At 48.2% G+C, this 22,315-nt stretch overlaps 2 non-coding genes across 2 annotated transcripts; both read right to left on the reverse strand.

Annotated features, from left to right (window-relative positions):
• Positions 1 to 19,523: 19,523 nt before the first annotated feature.
• Positions 19,524 to 19,642, reverse strand: LOC133139671 (5S ribosomal RNA). Its single transcript, XR_009709843.1, has one exon. It is a non-coding gene; the product is annotated as a 5S ribosomal RNA (ribosomal RNA).
• Positions 19,643 to 21,629: 1,987 nt separating this feature from the next.
• Positions 21,630 to 21,791, reverse strand: LOC133139679 (U1 spliceosomal RNA). Its single transcript, XR_009709851.1, has one exon. It is a non-coding gene; the product is annotated as a U1 spliceosomal RNA (small nuclear RNA).
• Positions 21,792 to 22,315: the final 524 nt, after the last annotated feature.

Consider the following 22,315-nt stretch of genomic DNA (forward strand, 5'->3'; position numbering starts at 1 on the left):
TGGTTGTGTATATTCTGTTCACCCGTGATGATTTGTCCTGTGTTGTCCAATAATGTCTGTATGTGATTCTTTTTGTTCTTGATCTTCCTAAAAAAGTAACGGGTGCATTTTTCATTTTGTTCTAGGTGTTGAACTCTGCTTTGATGTCTAATTTTTTCCTGTTCCTGTCTATAGAGTGCTGAGAGGTTGTGTTTGGCCTGTGTGATTTCTTGTGCGACCTGGAATCCCTGTGCCTGTAGTGCTGCTAGTCGTTGGAGTGTGCTGTGCAATTTTTTTGTTTGTTCCCTCCTTTTCTGTGCCTGCCTGCGTCCTGCCGTGATGAAGTAACCCTTAGTGCGTGTCTTGACCATTTCCCACCATTCTACGGGTGACGTGAAGAGTTCCTTGAGTGATGCCCATTCTTGTCGTCTATTGATGTATGCCTGTTTTATTGCTTTGTCCTCTAGTAGTGATGTGTTTAGTTTCCAGATTCCTCTCCCCCTGTGTGTTTGTGCTGGTGTTGTAATCTGGATGGTGAGTGCTTTGTGATCTGAAAAGAAGACTGTTTGTGCTGTGATGTTCTGTGATTGTATCTGATGTCTCAGAAGGAGGAGGTCTATCCGGGAAAAGGATTTGCCACAGGAACTCACCCACGTGTAGCGTGGCACCAGGTCCCGACCGGCGTCAGTGAGGGAGTAGTCCGCTATGACTGACGCCAGCTCCCGACTCGAGCGGTCCCTCAACAGCCGGCTCCGATCCTCATCCCTCAGGGCACAGTTGAAGTCCCCTGCCATCACGACGGGGAGGTTTCCCAAAAGGATTGGACGCAGCTTGGTGAAAAAGGCTGTGCGCTCATTTTGGTTTGCGGGTGCATAAACATTAATAACCTTGAAGTGAAAATTGTTATAAACAAGTTCAACTGCTAAAATCCTTCCTGCCTCCACCACTTTTTTCCGGGTTATCTTGACTGAGTTATTCTTGATTAATATTGCCACCCCATCTGCACGTGCCACACTCGAACCCGACCACACCGAATCCCCTATGGCCCATTCATTCTGATAATCTATGTAATCTGTTAAAAAGGGGATTCTACACTCTTGTAAACATAAAATGTCTGTGTTTTGTGTTGTGAGGAATGCCATGACGTCTGCCCTTTTCTTATTGTTGTGAATACTGCGTACGTTTAATGTGAGGATGTTTAATGTGCTCATGATTGTTGTTGTAGTGGTAACTAGTGCAATGACAGTGGTGTATGTATGGTACTGCGTCCAGTCCATAGCTGATCACGGGAGGTGATATTTACTTCTGCCCTTTCCCTGTTTTAGATTCTGGAGGACCCCCCCCGGGTGGTTTGGAGGAGGACCTGGCGGGTAGAGTGGTGAGGGGTGTGGCTGGCTTACCGGCTCTCGACGCACCCAGGGCTGCCTGCGAAGCGTGCACTGGTCCAGCTGTGTCCGGGCAGGTGTCAATGTAAAGTTTGGTGAGTCGGAGTGTTTCCCTAGATACGCGTGTCTGTGGGGGTGGTCATTTGACCGTCCTGTCTATAACTTCTCCCCATATGTAGTCCAGTTCAGGTGCGTCGTCTTTGTCAGGTGTGCTGTGTGAAGTTCTGGGTCTGGTGGGTTTTGCTGGTGCTGGTTGTGCTGGTTCTGTCATCGTTTTCCCAGAGGAGCGGTGTGTCCTTGGGGTGACTACGGGTTAGGGGGGTATTTGGGTAGTGGTCGGGCTGTCCGTCTGTGCGTGTTTTACTGGCTGTGCTGGTTTGTCAGGTTGTGTCGGCGGTTCCACTGTCTGTGGAGGTGGCGGTGGTGGCTGTTTTTCTGGTGGTGGTAGTGGTGGTGGTGGGGGTTGTTTTTCTGCTTGTGTGGGTTCTGGTTCTGTGTTCTGATTGGTGGAGGTGGTGGTAGTTATTTTCCTTTCCCGTGGTCGGGGGTCTCTTTCTTTTTCCAAAGATGTCTGGTGACAGTGTGTCTGTTGTGTTGTCTGTATCTGTGGGCAGAGTGGAGGGTGTGCTGTCTGTGATCTCGATCTCCTCGTCCTCGCTCTTGACTTCTATCTGTTCAGTGTCTGTCGTGGTGGAAGGGGAGTTGGTGCTAGTACTGTCTTGTGTCGTGCACTGTCCAGGATTTCCACACGGGAGTGAGTCTGTCTGTGTGTCTGGTCCAACTGTCTCCGTCTGTGAGGGGATTGGGGGCTGGTCTGTGTCGGGTTCTCTCTCAGTCTGTGGTGTAGGGGTGGGTTGTTCTGTGGTGGCGGGGTGCTGAGGGGGGGTCTGTGCGGGTTCTGTGGTTGGGGAGAAAAAAGGAGGAAAATGGGGAAGGGAGGAGAATGGACTAAGAAAAAGGTTGTTTTATTGGTTTTTATAATTTCTTTCAATTTAAAATCTTTTTTCTTTTTTTAAAACACACTCAATAATACAAAATAATAATTTTAACAAAAACAAGCACTACTTTCAAAACTAGACAAGAATTCTAAATTAAATGAAACATAACTTTCAACAAAGGTGTGCAAACAGATGATTAAACAAATGAAAACTAAGTCTTTAGAAAAATCATATCAAAACAAAAGGAAAGCAACAAAGTGAGTTTAAAAAAAAAACCCAAGACAGGCAAGGATATTTTAAAAAAAAGGGTCCATCTTGCTCAGGTTCAGCAGGTGTTGAGGACCTCTTGCCCCTCTTGGGGGGGTGGACTATATAACCAGTTCTTTCCAGTGGTCCACCCCCCATTTCTCTCTCGCCAGGGTCTTGTTGATATGAAAGTCCAGGATCACGCTGTCTTGGAGGAGGTTTTGTATCCTCCTCCAGAGAGTGATCAGGTCTACAGTTGTTTTTTGGTAGACCTTGATGTTCCTTGTCTCCCACAGGACCTGCTTTACTATGTTAATGATCCTCCACTGATGCTGGAGCTTGAACTAAGAAAAAGAGCACAGAATGCTCTTAGAAAGCAACGAAACAGCCCAGTGGCCCTCGGTCCACCACTAGAACCCCAGTGGTGGGCAACATGCCTAACTGAGCTGAAAAGAAACCTGAACAAAAGGCACAGCAAGAAAGAAACATGTGATCACGGTATCTCCCCTACCTGTGCAAACCTTTTCCTTTTAAAAGATTTGATTGTATCTTCACAGATATACAGTTTAAATCACGTTTACATATTACATGGTCAAGGTTTTCCTCTTAAATATAAATACAAACAGTTTAATACATAAATACGCACATAAATAATTTACGACATAAAACACACACAAAAACCACATACTAACATCCATGGATACATAAAAAACATATAAAGCACATACAAAACTAAAACAGTAAAATGTAAGAAATTATTATTGTTATTATTATTATTATTTTTTAAAAGGCAAAGACTTACAAAACCCCAGACCACAACCCAAAATGATACACAATTTTTCCTTTAAAACCAACCACTTTTGTACGGAACAGAATGTGTCTTTAACAATATCACACCACCCAGACCATTCACCAACACAAAGTACCTGGCTCCTGTGATCTGTCTCAGTCCAGGCCCACAGCGTCCCAAGCGTCTGCCCCCCACATGCTCCGTGCCTTCTCTCGTCCATGCCTCCTCCAGTCCCGCCTCATGTAGTCCTTTACGGAGGCCTTCGCGATCAGCCACGCCTCCTCTGGTGACAAGGCCCGGTCCTCCAACACGAGGAAAGACCTGCACGTCCAAAGGCCCCATCTGCAGGCGTTTAAAGACAGCCATGCTGTCCTCCCTTTAGGGCCTCCCAGCACTGTCCTGCTCCCACCAAACAACACCAGCTGCCCGTCTAAAATTCCTCCGGTCAGGAAAAACCGGAGCAGCGGTAGAGCCAGCCTCCGGAACCTCTGGGCATACTCGCAGTCCCACAGGGCGTGACGGACAGTCTCCGGCTCCAGGCAAGCTTCTCGGGGGCAGACCGCAGTCCTCGCCATTCGGCGTGCGTGCATCACAGCACGGACCGACAGGACGCCATGGGCGATTAGCCAGGCCATGTCTTTGTGTCGGTTAAACAGGTCCGGATGGGTCACCGCGCTCCAAATCCTCTCGGCTTGGCCTAGTGCCAGCCCGCGCACCGGACACATCGGATCCCTGGCCTGCACAAAAGAGAACAAAAGATGGTGAGAAGTTAAAACCTCCACTCCCTCCTTCTCCAACCCAAATCTTTTTTTAAAATGCCGGTACTGGCTGATAAAAACCGGGCGTAACAAAGGCGACCGGTACTGTCAGCGGCACTTTCACTATTTCCAGTCGCCTAAAATAACCCCCCATAAAAAACCGAACAAAGAAACCCGCTTTAGTAGACAAAGACACACATAAAGACACATGTAACGAGACAAACCTACACATTAAAAATCAATACAAATCGGGAACCCCCCTCCCCCCTTGCCCTCCAGCTCTTTTCACCCACTCCCTCCGGATCCGTTCCCATCCCCCTCCCCATAAAAAACGACGAAAAACAACACGGTCCAGCCGAGACAGAACAGAACGTGACGGTACAAACACAACACCCACGAACAACAACAACGGCAACAACACAGACTTAATAATTAAAATTTTTCCCTCCGTAGTCAATTGCCTCAACTGCCAGAACTGGACCTTTTTTTCCACTTTCTTTAAAATGTTTTCCCAATTGCTCCCTCCCAGTCCCTCTGAATCAAACTCTACCCCTAAAACTTTTAGAACCCCCCCACTCTCTTTTAAGGGGAGTTCCCGCCTCTCTGCCTCCCCCCACTGTCCATACAGTTTCACCACAGCCTTGTCTGTATTTAATTTTGCTCCCGATGCTTTCCCATATAGTTCTGTTTTCTTTAAAATTCTGGTTACCGACACCCCATCCACTGTTAAAATGGTGACATCATCCATGTACAGGATACACCTGGCCTCCCTCCCCCCACCCCCTGGGATTTTCAGCCCCGAAATCCAGGTGTCCCTTCTCAGGACCTGTGCCAGTGGTTCCATACAGCAGACGAACAGGAGAGGGGATAACGGGCACCCTTGGCGGACACCGCAGTTTACTGACACCGCACTACTCTGAAACCCATTAACCAGGAAAGTGCTCTTCGCCCCAGCGTACAGCAGCCCCACCCGTGCTATGAACCTGGCCGGAAAACCCATTTTTTGCAGCACAGCAAACATGTACTGGTGCGAGACCCGATCATAAGCCTTTTCAAAATCTAAATTTACCACCGCTAGTCTACTCTGTCTGTCTCTCGCTAGACAGATGGCGTCTCTCACCAATACCAGGGCGTCTGTGATCCTCCTCCCCGGCACTGCACAGGCCTGATCTGGGTGTATCAGGCCCCCTAAAACACTCATTTTCATTGTTAAAATTTTTGAAAACAATTTAAAATCCAAATTCAACAAAGTAATCGGGCGCCAATTTTTTAAATCTGTTCTTTCCCCTTTCTTAAAAAGGAGAGTCACCAACCCATTTTTAAAACTGTGTGGTAACCTATCCAACTGATCAAATTCTTTAAAAACACAAAGCAAATCAGGGCCCACTACCTCCCAAAAAACCCGATAAAACTCCACTGGTAGTCCGTCCATCCCTGGAGCCCTCCCACTTTTAAAAGACCCCAAACTGCTGTTTAGATCAGCCATTTTAAAATCTGCCTCCAAATCTGTTCCATCACCCACCACTTTTTCCAGAAAACTTAAAAATTCATTTTTCCCTTCCTCTAAAATCATTTTTTCCCCGAATAATTCCTGATAAAAGGCCTCCACCACTCCTATCATCCCCTTCCTGTCAGATACTATGACCCCGTCCTCCCTCCTCAGGCCTTTCATGGCTACACCTTTTGCCATAATTTTTTTTTTTTTAAATATCAAGAGCAAGTCTCCCCCTCATCAATCTCCTTCTCCCTGCACCTAAACATGATTTCTCTGCCCCTTTTCTTTGACAGCGCTGCCATCTCCCGTTTCACCTCCCCCACCTCCTCCCGGAAATCAAAACCCCCTCTCAGTAGGGAGGAGTAGCGGTTCAGGCGTCTTTGGAGCCCTGCCCACACCCTCCTGTCCTTCTCCCTCCTCGCCTTACCTGCCCGCACAAAAAACACTTTAAATTTCTTTTTGACCTCCTCCCACCACTCTGCCCGTGTATCTTAAAAACCCTGGAGTGTCTGCCAGTCCTGATACTGCTTTTTAAAAGCCATCACTACTGCTGGGTCCTCCAACAACCTGCAGTTCAGCTTCCAAACCCCGCTGCCGAAAGCTACTCCTGACTCCACAGTCAGGGAGCAGCGCAGCAGGGAATGGTCTGAGAAAAAGACCGGGTTCAGATCTGCCGTCTCACCGACAAAACCCCTTGCGAACAGGAAATCAATCCTTGACACCCAGGAAGGACCCGTCATCACTGTGCCATGTAAACCCCTCCGGGCCTGGGTGCAACCTAGGGTACATATCTAAAAGTTTAAAATCTTTAATTAAATTCTGCAAATAAAAAGAGGTTCTGTCCACCTCATATTTCTCTGCTGCCCCCCTCCGGCCACTCCTGTTTAAAACACAATTAAAATCTCCCGCCATTAAAACTGGAGCTCGGCCCATTAAATACTGAGGGAGGTCCTGCAGTTCCTCCCACCTGCTCTGCTTTTGCGGCGAACAATGAATATTAATTAAATTAAAAGACACTCCACACATTTTTAGTACCACCATTAAAATTCTCCCGCTCCTCACAACTGTGTTTTCCACAATCTCAATTTTTTGGTTCTTTATTAGCACCGCCACACCGTCACATTTATTTTCCTCTGAGCTGCTCCATAGAGATGGCCCATGTGGCCATCTCTTCATCCAGGGCCCATATGTGGTTCTGAAAGGCAAACAGCATTCTTGTAGGCAGATAATGTCTGCCTGCACTCCTTCCAGAAAAGCCAGGACAGACTGTGCCCTGTTTATTGCTCTCATGCTGCGCACATTTACTGTCGCAACAGAGAGGGACACCTGCTGAGAAGGCTAACCAGGAGAGACATTAAACAGATGCACACAACTGCCATTCCACAACACATCATATCTCCATCCTCTCCCCACCCCCTGGGTCACCAAATAGTGACCCTTCAGTCAAAAGGGGTGACTCTCTTACATAGGGGGTTGATTTGGAGAGGAGTCCCCATATACTGGAGACTCCCCCGACCCCTCACTGTCAGAGAGTTGGCCCATCAGATTCCACCTCTCCCTCACTCCTGGCCTCTGCTTCTTCCCTCCTCCTACCTCCTTATTCACTTCAGCCGGCCGCTTAACTGCTCCTCCTTCCTCTCCCCTGTCGTTCTCCTGCTCCTCTTCCAGATCTGAGCCCACCGTAACCATGGACTCTGCCTCAGAGTCTGATGCTTCATTTCGACCGGGAGTACGCAATGAACAAAAGGTTCCTTCGGCCTGCATTTCCACCGGGGGCTAAAGACCCGGGGAGTTTACGCAAATTAGTCTGAAGAAAAAAAGTGAAAACTCCAGGCCAGTAGATGGCGGTAAAGCAGAAGACTATCCAACAACAATTTTGATGGCTTAGCTCGCTAGCAGACCGGCGTAAGCGTTGCAAAACGCTGGTCTGCTTCTTCAAGCTCCCGTTAAATAGCTTCTATCTACGTGCTCATACAGTGTTATATATATATATAGTGACATGTTTTATAACATGGCCAGCACTTTATGACTATCCTTACTTGCCTGACAACATCGATCACGTTTTCAATAAGGACATTTTACTGAGGCTTTACAAGATGTGTGCAACCTTAGAAGTAAAGACAACAACAGCAACTATAAGCAAAACAATGTTTTATTTCACAGCAAACATAGTGCAAGAGTATAGTGCCAAAACCAAGTATAAAAGTAATAATAAATAAAAGTGACAAGTGAATAAAAAGCACTCTTAGGGCTAGTTCAGTTCAGTCTTTCCAGCTCAGCGACTGGGCAAGCTGGCTGAGAACAGCCAGAAAAGCTGCTGCCTCAGACCGGCGGACCGCCAACTCCTCCATCCGCATCTCTCGTTCCGCCCGGCGTTCCTCTGTTTCTTCGGCCTGGTCGCGAAGAAGCAGCTGCAGACACTGGTCCCGCTGCTCCTGACCACGCTGCACGGCGGCTCGGTTAGCCTCGTCCAATTCCCTCAGCGCGTCTAAATATTCAGCTTCCCTTTTCAATTTCTTGAGCTTCTCCTGGCATTGTTTTGCTGTGTGAACTATGTTCAGGTCGCCTAACTGGCGGGAGATCTTGGCGTACACCTTCTCGTTGCGGGTCGCCGTTTCCAACTCTCGTTGGATTTCATCCTCGGCGTAGATGCTCAACAGGGCTTGGACTTCATCGTCAGTCCACCGGTCGTACGCCTTTGTGGAAGTGGAAGAGTAGGAGGAGGAGGTGGTGGTGGTGGTGTTCTCCATGGTGATACAACAAACAAAACAAGCTCTGTAGCAGGCATTTAAAAATGCCGCCTGGAATAAAATGCACGTAAACTCGCCCAATCAGAAATGACCTGCGCTGCTAGCCATACCCACACAAGTACTCGCCCAATCAGAAACGACCGGCGCTGCCAGCCACACCCACGCTAGTTCCTGGCCATCAGAAAGCTCTACCTCCTGAGCAGGGGCTTTTTTAGGGCTGAATAACGGCCCCGGAACGATGAGATTTGCCAGGCACGTGGTATGAAAATGCGTCGACTTCCGGCGAAATACCTTAGTTCCAGGGTAAAGTTCCACCGGTGGAAATGCACTATGAGTCAGCCTCCACCCCCTCCCTTACATTCTCCACCCCTACAGGACTCTTTTCGGTGGCTTGTCACGGTTTTACACCTATCTGCGAGTTCCCCTTCCCCTCCCCCTCCCCACCGTCATGCTCCTCACTAGGCTGCTGGCCCCCAGCACCTAAATCCTCCTTTTCCCCCTGCACCTCTCCTTCCCCTGCCTTCCCTGTTTCCCCCTTTTCCTCCCCCTTACCCTCCTCTCTTCCCTCACTCACTCCATCCTGAGGCATTTTCTCTGCCTCTCCCTCCTTACCTGTTTCCCCTCCAGCCTTCTTTGCCTCCCCCCCTTCCTCCTGCTGTTGTGCTCTGGAGGAAGGCCGCCCTCCCTTGGCCCTATTGGTGAAGGAGAACTCGCGTAACCCGTCTGGGGTCTTAAAACTAACATCGAATCCTTTGCCATGAGGAAGCACAAGCAGGCAATTTAAATCCGCCGCCGAAAAACGAAGAACTCCCTTCAAGAATTTGCGAGAAAAATCTAGTCTCGATAACTCATACAAAACTCCGTCTTTAGGTTTGAAATTAAACCGCATGCAGTGGTGCATCGGAGTGCCAACCCTAGCAGCTGACATCCTCAAAGCAACACTGTACACGAAACACACAAATAACGATTAACACTAAAAAGACAGAATTTCAACAAAGAAAAGAGAAACGAGCCCCGAAGGGCCTTACCCCTTAATCAGCTGCTGCTGATTAAAATTCCGTCCAAAGCAACACCTACAACAAAGAAAAGACAAAACACATACAACAACTTTCAACAATTAAAGAATTTATCTAAAGATGCCAAAGCCCCAAAAGATAACGATACTGCCGCACAGCAAGAAAGATAGTTTTATTGGATTTTATGATTTCTTTACATTTTAAAATTCTTTTTCATTTCTTAAAACAGACTGATGAACACAAAATAATCATTTAAACAGGGACTTAAACTAATGAGACAAAGATATCAAAGGAATGAAAACAAACTTTTAGAAAAGGTGATCAGAAAATGATAACAAAAATAAGAAATACTTTACAAAACTTGACAAAATCAAAATCTAATCCAACGAAACAAAGGTGAATTTAAAAGACCCCCCGCCCCCATTCCGCTCCTCCTTGGATGTTATTCGTCTTGGTCTGTTTCTTCCGCTCTTCCCGGTAGAGGGTGGTGAGGCTCTGCCGAGCTTGTGCGATTTCGCTGCTAACATCCAGGCCTTGGGACTGGAGGAGGCTTAGTCTTTGGAGGGCAGCATTGTGGCGTTCAAAAACTGCCCTCCTTTCCTTTGCCTTCCTCCACCCGACTGCCCGGAAGTAGCCCCGCACTCGCTCCTTCACCATCTCCCACCACTCCACCGGGGAGTCAAAGTGATGTTTCAGACTCACCCACTCCAGGTATCTTCTCGAGAAGGAGAGACGCACCTGGGGGTCTTGGAGATGGCTGATGTTCATCCGCCAGAGTCCCTTACCCACGGTTATAGGTTTCTCCCAGACCAGGGACACGGTCACCATGTCCGCCTTGGTGGAATAGCTGTGCACCCTCAGGCCTGAGGAGAGCAAAAACATGCCAATTCTGGAAGAGGAGGAGCCAGAGGAACTCACAAACGTGTGCTGGGGAGGAGAGGCGCCCCCGGCGTCGCAGAGGGAGAAATCCTCGATGAGGGACCGCAGCAGGGTGCCGGAGCGATCCGGTCTTGGTTTGCTGTGGTCCTCATCTCTTAATGCACAGTTGAAATCTCCCCCTATGACGACGGGCATTGTGCAGTGTAACAGCGGTGATAGTTTAGTGAAATGGGAGACTCTCTCGGCCATGCTGGTGGGGCCGTACACGTTGATGACCCTGAGTGGGGAACCCCCGACCTTGAGATCGGTGATGAGGATTCGCCCACTCTCCACAATGCTATGCGCTGTTATTTTAACATAGGGATTTTTCATCAACGTGCTGACCCCATCAGCTCTGGCGATGTTAGAGCCAGACCAGAGAGAGTCTCCCATTCTCCATTCCTCCCCCAGAGCGCCATCCCACTCCCGAAACGGAATTCCACATTCCTGGAGCAGGACGACATCTGAGGGGATCTGTGATAGAATGGAGAAAACAGTGGTGCGTTTGTCGGGGTGTCTGATACTGCTAGTGTTGTGTGTGGTAAGTGTGAAGTTGTGTACCATAATGTTTATTGTTTGTGTGTGTCTGATGATCCGGTATGGCTGTTTGCCATGTTCTGACAGATTTGGTTGATTGTGTTAAAAATTGTGTCCAGGTTATTGTGGTGCCTACTCACCCCCTGATCCCATGGGTCTCCCCTCCTGACTGCCTGGGAGGTTCCGTCCTGGAGAGGTGGGGGTGGTTGTTCTTGCCCCAGGCCTCCTCCCAGGCCCTCCCGGGGATGTTGTCACCTCGTTTTGAGAGTCCGGACCGGGGGCTGGCTGGGCCCTGATGGAGTGGGGGTGAAGCATGAAGCGTGCACAAGTGGTGTACAGATTTTGGTGGGTGAGTAGCAGGTTTGGGAAGGGGATTGGGCCTGGCAAAAGATTTGGAATTGTAAACCGGTTTTGTGTTTGATTGTACTGTTTGTCTTTTTGCATTGATTGGTTGGCGTGCTATTGCTGGGTTTGGAGGCTGGCTGGGTGATCTGATGCGTTTTCCCTTTCTTTTTGGTTTTTGCCACGGAGTGATGGAATTAGTGTCCGAGTCTGCAGATGAGGAGTCTGACCCCTCCACCACGATGGGGGTGTCGGAGTCAGGCTCCTCTTTAATTGTGGTGACGATGGGTTGGGTGACAGGGGGTGCTGTTGAGGTGGGGGTTACCGGTGTTGTGCTGCAGGGAAGGATTGGCAGTGTTTGTGTTGTGGGGGGTAAGCTGTCAGGCTGGGACAAAGGGGGAGTGGATGCTCCAGTGCGTGGTGTGGAGATGGGATGGGATGGGATGGGATGGGATGGGATGGGATGGGATGGGATGGGATGGGATGGGATGGGATGGGATGGGATGGGATGGGATGGGGGAGGGCGCAGTGCTCCAGCAAGAAAGAAACACGAGGCATCTCCCCTGCCAGGTAAGTATGAGTTGTACGCATCAGGGAAGGGAGTCCTACTCTTTAGCATACATTTTACACTGACGGGTACCACATTCTACCAGTCACTCGAGTGACCATTTCTTGCAACTTCGGCAAATCAGATTACCGCTTTTAACCCAGTAAGTAGTTCAGATATGTCTGAGGAGGGTGACGCGTTTTAGCTTTTCCATGGTGCTCCCCCAGACAAAGCGGAAGGCCATCTGGGTAATTAGCTTCCCGGTGGCTTTGTCTGGGGGAAACACCCTCCCCACATAGAGCAGAATGGGTAGGACAATTGCCTTCAGGACAAGGATCTTACCTGCTATGGTCAAGGGCCGTGCACTCCAGCTCCGGATTTTGTTTTGGACATGGCGGAGGGCTCCCTCCCAGCTGATTCTCCCTCCTCTGTCAGCCTGGAAGGTCACCCCCAGGAGCTTGATGGTATTCCTACGCACAGGGAAGGAAACGGTCAGCTCCTCACTTCAATGTGGAGACAGAAACAGTTCACTCTTGTCCCTGTTGACCAGGGCGCCAGTGGCCACACAGAAGTCGTCCAACACCTTGATGGCACAAGCAACCGACCGACTATCTGTGGCGACGATGGAAATGTCATCCATGTACGCCATCACCTTAAACCGTTCCCCCCCAGCTCCAGGGAGTGGATAGCCCACCACCCCTGGATTGGCCCTGATGGCCTGGAGGAAGGTAGATGACGTACAGGAGAGATGCTAGAGGGCACCCCTGCCTGACGCCAGACCTGACATCAAACAGGGCAGAGGGCTGCTGATTGATAACCACTCTGCCCATTATGTCTGTCAGACAGATTTCTGTCCAGCACAGGAGGGGGCCAGGAATGTTCATTTTCTCCAGCACTCTCTCCAAGCACACATGACTCACCCAGTCAAATGCCTTTTCTTGGTCGAGACTGAGAAGGCACAAGGGGGACCTCCACTCCCCGGAGTGGATGATTAAATCCCTCGCGAGGAGCAGGTTGTCATCCCTGTGAACCTCCCCAGGTGATAGTAGTCCTTGATGTGGTTGGTGATCTGACGGGGGAAGATGATGTTGTGCAGTTCCTGTTTTTGGAAAAACATGATGTTGCGTGTGTCCCATAAAGTGTGCTTGGTGATCTTGATCACCCTCCAGGCAATCTCCTCCTCAGCAGATGTGATCCCGTTGCGGGGGCCGAGGAGGATATCCCGGAGGGTCAATGTGTCTGTGTATGTGTCCAGGAAAGTGAAAATGGATTGCCAGATAGATTTGGCTTTTCTGCAGTGCCACAGGAGGTGATCTCTGGTTTCCTTTCCATTACAGCGAGGGTACAGGCATGTCTCCGCCAGGGCCAAGCTCCTCCTGAACATGAACGCCCTGGTGGGGAGAGCTTTCAGCACAGCCAGCCACGCCAGGTCTTTCTGTGTGTTCAGAAGGCATGGGTGATTGATGTTTTTCCAAACTGTAGTGGCTGTGCTGTGGGTCGTGTTGTCGGGTCTGTGTAAATGTTTCTGTGCATTTGTGGTGTTTTTGATTTCCTGAAATGTCCAGTGAGTGAGCTGTGCAGTGTGCAGAAGTGCTGTGTAGATGTACCGGCGGAGTGGCGTGTAGGGCTGGGGGGGGGTCCCAGGAGTAGGGGTGCCTGTGATCCAGGATGCAGAGCCCCAGGGGTCTTAAGCTGGTGGTGAAGTAAAAACGGGTCATGTATCCAGTTTTGTGACTGCGGTTTTTTATGGAGTTGATGTGGTAGGCGAGGCTCTGCATCCTGATCAGTTCTGCGACGTTTTGCATGCCTCTACCCCCGTTCCTAGGGTCCTTCCACATGATCAGCCTCTTTACCCTCTCCTGCCTACTCTCCCAGACAAAACCAAAGACAATTTTGTTTATTTGTTTCTCAATATGCTCTTTCCAACATAGGCGAGGATCGGGTAAAGGATAGTCTGTACTATGAGGATTCTCCCCGTCATTGACAGTGCCCTGGAACTCCAACTGCAGGTCTTAGCTCGAGCCTGGCCGAGGGTCCTGGCCCAGCTCCGACCCCAGGAGTTGGTCCTGTCGAACGTGACGCCAAGGATGTTCACGGATGTACGGATGGGAAATGTGTCCGACAGGACCTGGTCGACCGTCCAGGCCCTGGACACAAACACCTCGCTCTTGGTCTTGTTTATTATTGCGGCTGTGGCTGTGCAGAAGTGGTCCAGAGTCCTAATGATTTGTTCAGTGCAGAAAAGTGTGATGAGTTTTTCTGTGCACCGTGGGAGTGTGTAGCCGGTGATGTCTGTGTTTGTCCTGATTTTGTGTAAGAGTGGTTCCAGGCAGTGTATGTACAGTAGTGCAGAAAGTGGGCAACCCTGTCGAACCCCTGAGTGTATGGGAAAGTGTTCTGTAATGTGTCCATTAACCAGTATTTTTGCTGTGTTGTTTTGATAGATGATGTGAATCCATTTTCTAAGACCAAGAGGGAGGTTCATTGCCTCCAGGACCTTAAACATGTAGCTATGGCCCACTCTGTCGAAGGCCTTCTCCTGATCTAGATTAAACATGCAAAATGGTTTCGACCGTTCGACAGAGTGGGCCATGATGTTCCGAATGAGTACCAGGTTATCGGCGGTCGACCTCTCCGGGACCCCGCAAGCCTGGTCCGGACACACGACCTGAGGGGTAGTCTCCTGGAGCCTGTACATGAGGGCCTTCGCCAAGAGCTTGTAGTCGGCCCCCAAGAGGTTAATAGGCCTCCAGTTTTTCAGGCTACGCTCATCACCCTTGCCCTTGTAAATAAGGGTGATGACGCTCTCTGTCATCGAGGGGGCCAACCGGCCCTCACTGTACACCGCGGAGAGCACCGATGTTAAATCTACCTTGAGGTGTTCCCAAAAGGTTTGGTAGTACTCGGCCGGGAGCCCGTCGGGTGAGCTCCTCCACGGACAGACTCTCCTCCTCCTCTCTTTCTCCTGCCCGGGGTGCTATGGCTGGGATGTCTTGTAGGTATGTGTCCACCATGTGCTCATCCATGTGCTTTGTGCTATACAGATCAGTGTAGAATGCCCTGATGTAGTTGTGTATATTCTGTTCACCCGTGATGATTTGTCCTGTGTTGTCTAGTAATGTCTGTATGTGATACTTTTTGTTCTTTATCTTCCTAAAAAAGTAACGGGTGCATTTTTCATTTTGTTCTAGGTGTTGAACTCTGCTTTGATGTCTAATTTTTTCCTGCTCCTGTCTTTAGAGTGCTGAGAGGTTGTGTTTGGCCTGTGTGATTTCTTGTGCGACCTGGAATCCATGTGCCTGTAGTGCTGCTAATCGTTGGAGTGTGCTGTGCAATTTTTTTGTTTGTTCCCTCCTTTTCTGTGCCTGCCTGCGTCCTGCCGTGATGAAGTAACCCTTAGTGCGTGTCTTGACCATTTCCCACCATTCTACGGGTGACGTGAAGAGTTCCTTGAGTGATGCCCATTCTTGTAGTCTATTGATGTATGCCTGTTTTATTGCTTTGTCCTCTAGTAGTGATGTGTTTAGTTTCCAGATTCCTCTCCCCCTGTGTGTTTGTGCTGGTATTGTAATCTGGATGGTGAGTGCTTTGTGATCTGAAAAGAAGACTGTTTGTGCTGTGATGTTCTGTGATTGTATCTGATGGCTCAGAAGGAGGAGGTCTATCCGGGAAAAGGATTTGCCACAGGAACTCACCCACGTGTAGCGTGGCACCAGGTCCCGACCGGCGTCAGTGAGGGAGTAGTCCGCTATGACTGACGCCAGCTCCCGACTCGAGCGGTCCCCTCCACGGCCGGCTCCGATCCTCATCCCTCAGGGCACAGTTGAAGTCCCCTGCCATCACGACGGGGAGGTTTCCCAAAAGGATTGGACGCAGCTTGGGGAAAAAGGCTGTGCGCTCATTTTGGTTTGCGGGTGCATAAACATTAATAACCTTGAAGTGAAAATTGTTATAAACAAGTTCAACTGCTAAAATCCTTCCTGCCTCCACCACTTTTTTCTGGGTTATCTTGACTGAGTTATTCTTGATTAATATTGCTACCCCATCTGCACATGCCACACTCGAACCCAACCACACCGAATCCCCTATGGCCCATTCGTTCTGATAATCTATGTAATCTGTTAAAAAGGGGATTCTACACTCTTGTAAACATAAAATGTCTGTGTTTAGTGTTGTGAGGAATGCCATGACGTCTGCCCTTTTCTTATTGTTGTGAATACTGCGTACGTTTAATGTGAGGATGTTTAATGTACTCATGATTGTTGTTGTAGTGGTAACTAGTACAGTGGTATATGTATGGTACTGCATCCAATCCATAGCTGATCACGGGAGGTGATATTTACTTCTGCCCTTTCCCTGTTCTAGATTCTGGAGGACCCCCCCCGGGTGGTTTGGAGAAGTGGTGAGGGGAGTGGCTGGCTTACCGGCTCTCGACGCACCCAGGGCTGCCTGCGAAGCGTGCACTGGTCCAGCTGTGTCTGGGCGGGTGTCAATGTAAAGTTGTAAAGGTGAGTCGGAGTGTTTCCCTAGATACGCGTGTCTGTGGGGGTGGTCGTGACTGTGGGTGTTGTAATTTGACCGTCCTGTCTATAACTTCTCCCCATACGTAGTCCAGTTCAGGTGCGTCGTCTTTGTCAGGTGTGCTGTGTGAAGTTCTGGGTCTGGTGGGTTTTGCTGGTGCTGGTTGTGCTGGTTCTGTCATCGTTTTCCCAGAGGAGCGGTGTGTCCTTGGGGTGACTACGGGTTTGGGGGGTATTTGGGTAGTGGTCCGTCTGTGCGTGTTTTACTGGCTGTGCTGGTTTGTCAGGTTGTGTCGGCGGTTCCACTGTCTGTGGGGGTGGCGGTGGTGGCTGTTTTTCTGGTGGTGGTGGTAGTGGTGGTGGTAGGGGTTGTTTTTCTGCTTGTGTGGGTTCTGGTTCTGTGTTCTGATTGGTGGAGGTGGTGGTAGTTCTTTTCCTTTCCCGTGGTCGGGGGTCTCTTTTTCTTTTTCCAAAGATGTCTGGTGACAGTGTGTCTGTTGTGTTGTCTGTGTCTGTGGGCAGAGTGGAGGGTGTGCTGTCTGTGATCTCGATCTCCTCGTCCTCACTCTTGACTTCTAGATGTTCTGTGTCTGTGGTGGTGGAAGGGGAGTCTTGTGTCGTATACTGTCCAGGATTTCCACACGGGAGTGAGTCTGTCTGTGTGTCTAGTCCTACCGTCTCCGTCTGTGAGGGGTTTGGGAGCTGGTCTGCTGTGTCGGGTTCGGTCTCGGTCTGTGGTGTAGGGGTGAGTTGTTCTGTGGTGGTGGGGTGCTGAGTGGGGTGGGGGTCTGTGCAGGTTCTGTGGTTGCATCGTGTATTTGTGGGTTTGTGTTGGTTGTGTTCTGTGGGGGTGGTGCTGTGTCCTCTGAGGGTGGTGCTGTGTTCTGTGGAGGGGGTGCTGTGTCCTGTGGAGGGTGGTCTGTGCCCTGTTGTGCGTTGCTGTCTGTGCATGCTCTTGTTTTGTTGGCATATGAGGATGGACAGTCCCTGAGAACATGCTCCTGGCTCCCACATAGATTACACCTCCGTGCCTCTGTGCATTTGTTTGTCTGGTGCTCCGCTCCACAATTTTTACATTTAATCACCGTGCATGCTGCTGCAAGGTGCCCTAGGTTCCCACAGGTGCAGCAAAGTTTTGGCATCCCATTATTAAAAGATTGTCCCCTGTTCTGTCCCAAAGTGATGGTGCTGGGTAAATGCCTGACCCCCCCGATGGATGTGTCGTCTGGGTGCAGACGGACTAACCATTTTCTGGCGCCTGTCCACACCCCGTCCTCGTCGTATACCCGTCTCACGTCCGATACCAGTGTGCCGTGTCTGCTTAACCAAAATTAAATGTCATAGTCTGAAACTGATTCAGGATAAAATAAAACTGTGATAACCTTAACCTCCCTGTCAGTGAGTGCGTCTACTGTGAATTTGTTCAGTGGTGTTTGTGTGGCTTTCTGTCTGTACTGATTCCAAAACATCTCTAGTGTCTGTGCATTCTTAAAACTGGTTTCAAATATGTCCCTAGGACCAGGCAGCTTGAACAGGCAGTTCAAGTCAGATGGAGCGAAGCCCAAACCTCTCTGCAGCACTGCTCTGCTGAACTCCAGGCGTGTGAGTGATGGTTCCGGGTCTGTGAGGTTGTGGATAAATCTGACTGCGTTGTGCCTTCTCGTGCCGGGTGCTCGCTGGTTCTCCATGATGTTTTGGGTGTGCAGGTAGGTGGAATGAGAAGGTGGGGGGAGGAGGGGGAATGGGGAGAAGGGGGAAGGGTGGAGAAAGGAAAGGGGGTAGGGAAACACTCACAATAGAAATAAAAATAAAATAGAGGTTCAAAATCAAAATAAGGGTGAAAGAAAAAGGGGAAAAAAGGAACAGGTATTTAGTTGGGTTTAACTGAGAAAAAAACTCCAAGAAACTAAAACTGGAAAGGGAGAAGGCTGTAGTGCAACCTCCTCCAATATTACTCCCCTGAGAATCTGGGGTCTGGCGCATAGAAACTCAGCTGATTGCAGGTCTCCTCTGGCTCCCTCTGCGGGGTCAGGCTCCAGGCTCTGGCTCCATGCTCCTCCAGGCAGCAAGCCCTGGCTCCGCGCTCCTCCAGGCAGCAGGCCCTGGCTCCGGGCTCCTCCAGGCAGCAGGCTCGGTTGCAGGCTCCTCCAGGCAGCAGGCCCTGGCTCTGGCTCCTGATCAGTGCAGCTATGTGCCACTGATCTGGGTTTCCGGGGTGTTCCGCTGGGCAACAAGGTCGAGCCAGCCGCGGTCAAGCCACGTACTGAACCCAAGCCTTGCAGCCCGTCCAGAAAAAAGGAGGAAAATGGGGAGGAGAGGAGAATGGACTGAGAAAAAGAGCAGAAAATAACAAAAGAACAAAATGCTCTGACTCCTGCAAATTCCCCAAATGCAAAATCTCAATGGGTTTAAAGAACATACAATGTACAAGAATTGCTCAACATTGGGAAACAGCATCCCCTATACAAAATATTGTGAAAATGCTTACAGCACCAGGTATGCCCAGGCTGTCTCCCATCCAAGTACTAACCAGGCCCAAACCAGCTTAGCTTCCAAGACCAGGTGCATGCAGAATGGTATGGCCGTCAACAACAATCATGGCACAAAATGCAATATTTAAACGGGTGAACCACCTTCTTGATCATGGTATCTCCCCTGCCAGGTAAGTATGAGTTGTACACATCAGGGAAGGGAGTCCTACTCTTTAGCATACATTCTACCAGTCACTCGAGTGACCATTTCTTGCAACTTCAGCAAATCAGATGATTACCACTTTCAACCCAGTAAGTAGTTCAGATAGGTCAACTGTCTATTTTTTTCCACAATCACCTGATGTGCCTTTTTTTCTATCTTCCCACAATGCACCGGTATGAACTCCCCCAGTCAGAAAGAGTGCCCTGGATACATCACTGAATCCAGATCCCGTTTGGAGTTGTGCACTAAATGTTACAAACTACCATTCTTCAAGATACTGATGTAACAGACATCCCCAAATGGAATTACTGAGGGGTCATCTGATCTTTTGTTGGCAGCATTTGAATTAGTCTATATTTATTAGGAAAATGCACTCCACAACAACATCCTGAAAAGCCTGGTATTGCCTGGTGGTCCCTCGGAGTTCTACCCGAGCCCAGCCGTGCTTTGTACCACAGCCATTGCACTCCGGCTGTGCCGACTCCTGCAAATTCCCCGAATGTTGGCATTTTCGAATGCATAATCTCAGGGGGCTTAAAAAATATATAATGTACATGAATTGTTCAACATTGTGAAACAGCACCCCCTATACAAAACACCGTGGAAAAAGCTTACAGCACCTGGTATTCCCAGGCGGTCTCCCATCCAAGTACTAACCAGGCCCGACCCTGCTTAGCTTCCGAGATCAGACGAGATCGGGCGTATTCAGAGTGGTATGGCCGTAAGCAACAGCCGCGGTGCAAAATGCGATATTTAAACTGGTGGCAATGATATGGCTGAGAACATACCACATTCAAACTTGCAACTGCGCTCTTGATATGAAAAAATGTACTTTAAATGTAGAGATACTAACCAAGGCATAAAAACGATAAATGTATACCAACAAATGTATTTTAAGAAAAAAGTTTGCATTTGCTGAAAGCCTCAAAAGGCAGGAAATTAAATTCATCAGCCCAAACACGAACATCAGCCCGCTCTAACATCAAGGTGTATCAGCACAGACCTCTGACAACATGCTACAGCCATGTACAATATCTACTCTGTGTCAAACAACATCGGATTGTTCAACATTCAGATCGGATTGTTTAAGATTCAAACCCCTCAAATGATTCATAATCTTAGAGTAATTCTGCATATTAAAGTTAGAGGAAAATGTACTCATTTTGCACTTTTCCAACATGTGTCCTGTTTGGGACCACATTTCTCGTATCAATCTTTCAACATAGCTTGTCCATAAAGTGTGTCTTAACATAGCAGACCTTTTTTAAACTGTAAATGGACATATACATAATTATTCATAGTTCTCAAAGTAATTGACCACTAAACAGAGTCATGGCTAACTAACTGTGCATTCACAGTCACTCAATGATAGTGTCACACACAAATCACTTTGATTCTCACTATGGGAATGAATGTTATAATGTTGCGTGTAATATAGTGCCCTCCATAATGACCAATCATTTATTTATTTGCCTCTTTAAATAACATGTGGTTTAAGTGCACATTGTCAGATTTTAACAAAGGACATGTTTCAAACATTTTGGTTTCGGCATGTTGAAATGACAGCAGTGTGTACACAGTCAAAAAAATCTCAGAGTTTGGAGTTTGACAATTTATCTGCAACTCTGCAAATTTATCAAAATGTCGAATTTTGAGGTCTAATTCAAATGTAATAAAATGCACAGTCATTAGAAAAGGCACTTATAATTCTCAATTATGGACAAAATCAGTGGTCTTGTGTCAGGAACCTTTGGATTTAAATTGAGTTATGTTTGTGCAAAAAAAAAAGTATCTTAATTTTTTTATACTAATCTCTTAGGGGTAATCCATAAAATAAATGGTGCAACGTAGCTATACAAAAATCAGAAGTCGGTGAGCCCGACGCCATTGCAGTAGACCTCCCAAATGGCATTGAGATTGGTTTTGAAATGGACGAGATATTGAGGTTCAAAATTGAAAGGCCAATATAAGAAGAATTTGAAAAACGATATAAAAAGGAATGAAATATCTCGCTAACAGACCTCAACATTCAGCACTAAAATGCCCTGACAAACACAATGGGACGAGATGGGGGCATATTCAGAGTGGTTTGGCCATAAGCACATGGCATGGTGCTAAATTGAAGATTTATACTGGCAGCAATGATAGGGCTGAGAACATAGCGTAGTCAAACTTGCAACTCAAAAACTACTTTAAATGTAATGACACTGCTGTTTTACATAATTGTTTTACATAGGAATATTTCAAGTCCCGTACAACGCAAGTGGCTTCAAGTCACTACGCCCAAATGCCGAAATCGAATTCCCACAACGATGCTCGCTCCATACAAATAGTAAGAAAGTATTGGCCTAAGAAAGAAGCCAATATGACAGGAATTTGAAAAACACCTGATATAAAATTGAATTCGAAATCCTGGCCCAGCTGTAAAAAAGTAAAATGATAATACTGCGTTTGGCATAGTGCAACAGCGCCCCCTGTGCAAAGACATCTTGGAAAAAAGCTAACGGGACCAGGCTCCGTAGTAATGTCATCAAACAAACACGTTTGTACAAAATATTGTGCAGTAACTATGACCGACACTGGAGTAAAACTTATATTAATTAACAACCAAAGCAAATACTACAATCTGAAACATGTTACTAACGGATGACCTTCAGGATTAAAAACGCTCTGACAGGCAGAGTAAAAAAGAACTGACTTTAAACCAATGAATCAGGGGAGAGCGCGAACGCAGTCCCCACTACCAGAAATTATGCAGTCGAGATTCCCACATTTGGGGAATTCGCAGGGGTCAGCACAGCCGGAGTGCAATGGCTGAGCCTCGCCCTGGGTGAACCACCTTCTTGATCATGGTATCTCCCCTGCCAGGTAAGTATGAGTTGTACACATCAGGGAAGGGAGTCCTACTCTTTAGCATACATTTTACACTGACGGGTACCACATTCTACCAGTCACTCGAGTGACCATTTCTTGCAACTTCAGCAAATCAGATGATTACCACTTTCAACCCAGTAAGTAGTTCAGATAGGTCAACTGTCTATTTTTTTCCACAATCACCTGATGTGCCTTTTTTTCTATCTTCCCACAATGCACCGGTATGAACTCCCCCAGTCAGAAAGAGTGCCCTGGATACATCACTGAATCCAGATCCCGTTTGGAGTTGTGCACTAAATGTTACAAACTACCATTCTTCAAGATACTGATGTAACAGACATCCCCAAATGGAATTACTGAGGGGTCATCTGATCTTTTGTTGGCAGCATTTGAATTAGTCTATATTTATTAGGAAAATGCACTCCACAACAACATCCTGAAAAGCCTGGTGTATTGCCTGGTGGTCCCTCGGAGTTCTACCCGAGCCCAGCCGTGCTTTGTACCACAGCCATTGCACTCCGGCTGT

Source organism: Conger conger, chromosome 10 (assembly GCF_963514075.1).
Source record: "Conger conger chromosome 10, fConCon1.1, whole genome shotgun sequence".
In the NCBI taxonomy this organism is placed as follows: Eukaryota; Metazoa; Chordata; class Actinopteri; order Anguilliformes; family Congridae; genus Conger; species Conger conger.